Here is a 3,957-nt window from a genome sequence, read left to right as displayed (position 1 = left end):
TTAGACCTTTCAGCATATCCAATGAAATACACACTAATAGTTCTCGGGTCAAGTTTCTTCTCTTGTTGGTTATATATTTTCACCTCAGACGGACAACCCCAAACACGCATATGTTTCAAAGTCGGTTTTCTACCTTTAAAACAACTCAAAAGTTGTCTTTGGGATAGCCTTGGTTGGAACACGATTTAATATATACACTACCGTCTTTAGTGCTTCAGCCCACAAGGATTTAGAAAGATTGGAGTTGCTAAGCATACTCCGTACCATGTCCAATAATGTTTAGTTCCTTCTTTCTGTCACACCATTTTGATTTGGAGAACCAGACATACTATACTGGGCGACAATAATCCCATGTTCTTGAAGAAAATTTGCAAAAGGACCAGGTGTTTATCCATTCTCAATATATTTGTTATAATATTCTCCACCTCTATCTGATCTCACTAATTTTATTTGCTTGCCACATTGGTTCTCAACTTTAGCCTTAAAGACTTTGAAGACATCCAATGCTTCATTTTTGTTATGAAGCAAATAAACATTCATATATCGTGAATAATCATCTATAAAGGTGATAAAATATTTCTGGCCACGTGCATCCATATCTGGACAACAAATATCAGTATGAATTATTTCTAATATGCTTGAACTTCTGTTAGCACTTTTCTTAGACATGTTAGTTTGCTTACCCTTAATGCAGTCCACACATGTCTTAAAGTCAGCAAAATCTAGAGTATTGAGTACCCTATCTTTCACTAACCTTTTAATCCTTCCAATGGAGATATGTCTTAATCTCTGGTGCCATAACATAGAGGAATTCTCATTAATATTACACTTTTTAATACCAGTTTGAACATTCATTGAACTATAAGTGGCATAATTTTATAAACCAAGAAATAAAGACCATCAAATAAGATAGATATCATTCCCAACACATTCAAAATTATAAAATAACTCGAACAATGTGTCTTTAAAATTAAATGAATATCCAAAAGGTACGAGTTTGGAAACAGAAATCAAGTTTTGAGAAAAACTTGGTACATAAAAGGTCCTTTCTAATTTCAAAATAAGTCACTACTTAAAGTTAAAATGAAAGTTCCAATAGCCTCCACAGGTGAGCCTAGTTATTGACTGATAAAATGCTTTGCTCACTTCCCACTGGTTTCCTTAGGTTTTGCATACCCTGTAAAGAATTTGTAATATGGAAAGAAGATCTAGAATCAATCCACAAGGTATTAATATTAACACTAGCTATATTAGATTCTTAATATACTAATGAGATTGATTTACCTTTCTTCTCAAGCCATTTCTAGAATTTGGGGCAATTCTTCTTCATGTGTCATTTCTTCTTACAAAAGAAACACTTTGTCACCTTCTTATTATCAACTTGAGGTGGTATTTTTCCATTCCTCTTCTTATTAGCTTGAGACTTAGTTGTTTTTTTCTTTCCACAAGCAGTTGTCAGCAATGCACTCTCACCCATCTTCATTAGAAGCCTTTCTTCTTCCTGAACACACATGGTCATTAATTCTTTGATAGATCATTTGTCCTTATGTGTGTTGTAGGAAATCTTAAATGACCTATATTCTTGCGAAAGAATGTTCAAAATGAAGTGCACCAGGAAGGACTCAGACATATCAACCTCTAGTTTCTTAAGTTGAGCTGAAATATCTCGCATTTGCATTATGTACTCTCACACACCTTTCACACTGGTGAGTCGGAGAGAGGAGAACTTCATGATCAGGCTGTTTGCTAAAGCCTTATCTGAAGTGATGAACTGATCATCAATGGCCTTAAGCAAGTCTCGGACTTTTTCATGCTGGTCAACAAAACCACGTATCCCGACTGAGATTTTGGTCTTAATGAACATCATGCTAAGTCGGTTGGATCGCTCCCACCGCTTATATAGCACAACAACAGTTGTGCTACTTTCATCAGTGATTGCAAGTGGTTCGTCTTTCCTTATAGTATAGTCTATGTCCATCCACCCTAATTGTCGAAGAATTCTCTCCTTCCATATCTTATAGTTATCTCCTTTGAGTTTGGGAACATCACATTGAATATCAGAAAAATTAATAGTTTAAGAAGCTGCGAAATTCAAAGGCTTGTGTCAAAATTTGAGGCATATTAATCTTAATTGTATGTTTTGCCAATGTAAACATACCAAAAAATTAAATCTTGTGACATAAAAATTGCTTGTGGGCTAAATTTTTAACTCAATAAGAAACAATTAAACTTTATGATAGAATAATCAAGTTACATACTCAAATTCATGCTTTACAGGTACAACATGAAAATAATTTAATTTTCTATGATAAATATTTACTTTATGATAAAATTGATAAATTATACATACATCATGATTCCTGTGGGTAAACCATGAAAAATAATGTCATTTTATCCCAATTAATTATACATATATAATAAAAAATTCTTGTGGGATAAAATTCATTATATAAAGTACAAATAATCACAACATTATGTTTAATTCCTTATATGATCTTTAAACAACTTAATATATAATTTTAATCAAATTATAAATGTTGTGACTAATCCATAATTAATCAAAATTATAAAGATCACTTAGACATAAAACTTAATCATATGAGAATAAATCATATTATGTATTTCAAGATCAAGATATAATGCAATGATGAATAAAATTCACATATATAATTTCATAATTGAAACATAATATTATGCATTTGATTTCATATATATATGCATAGAATAAAATTTTTCTAGAATATATTCATGAATAAAATAAATCAAAATTTCATAAATTGTAAAGGTAAACAGAATAAGGATATAATATATGGAAAAAAAATATATAAAAAACCTTCAACGATCTAGTGGCTTGTGCATATTCTAGTATCTTGTAAGTCATGAGTTTGAAACCTAATTGAAAATGGACAAGGCAGAGACAACTAAGACTCTGATACCAAATGTTAGACTAAAATTTGTAACCTGTGATGTTACAAACTACAAAGCGAAACATAGGTCATTAACAAAATACGGAAAAACAAAAATCAAAATGTACCTCCAGTCATTGCCATGAAAGAGTTGTCTTGTTTTGGTTCTTCCAAGCTCTCACACTCTCTCTATAGATGGTGTATCAGACGAAATTTGAAGAGGTGAGGTTAGAGACCAAATACATGTGCTATATATAGGCATTCTACTATCAAGAATGCATTTAGTAGTCATTACCACTCATTAGTGGTCATTACCACCCATTAGTAGCCATTCAATATTTGGCTTATCAATTCCAAAACTGATGGAGCATTTTATTTTTCAAATCCTATAGACCAAATTATTACAAGAATCTCGAAGAATAAATTCCAATCAAGCGAACATAAATATTTTACTTCATTCTCAAGTATTCCTAGAATTCAAAGATCACAAAAGAGTATATTTTGGAGTTTACTTGCTTCTCCTAAAAGAATTTAAAAAGTGTCACTAAGTCTATTAGTTACTCACAACAACAAAAAGAACGCAATCAATGCCTTCCAATGCCATTGGGAGGATCAACCACGATATTTTTCACAAGATCTAAGCATTTAAAATAAAAAGAACAAGATTATACAATATTCTCAAAAAAATAACCAATATAAATTACCTAAAAATAATAATAGGAGCAACAATAAAAATAAAGAACTACATAAACATTAACCAATGATTATAAATGGTAAAACTCTATTTAACACGGTTAGATAACTTGGATTTGAATTTAAGATATTAAGTTAAAATAAAAAAGATCGTAATTTTTATATATGTAAAAAAATTATATTTTCAACTAATAAAAAATTTAAGACTTTTATGATTGTTATTCTAAAATTCAACAAATTTTTTTTATATGTTAATTTTTTTCATAAGAATCGAGAATAGATACCAAGAAATTTATAACAATTTAAGCATTTGAACTAGATTCCTTATATTATAATTTATGGTTGAATAATAATATAA

Source organism: Glycine soja, chromosome 4 (genome assembly GCF_004193775.1).
Source record: "Glycine soja cultivar W05 chromosome 4, ASM419377v2, whole genome shotgun sequence".
In the NCBI taxonomy this organism is placed as follows: Eukaryota; Viridiplantae; Streptophyta; class Magnoliopsida; order Fabales; family Fabaceae; genus Glycine; species Glycine soja.
Note: the sequence above shows the minus strand (reverse complement) of the source record.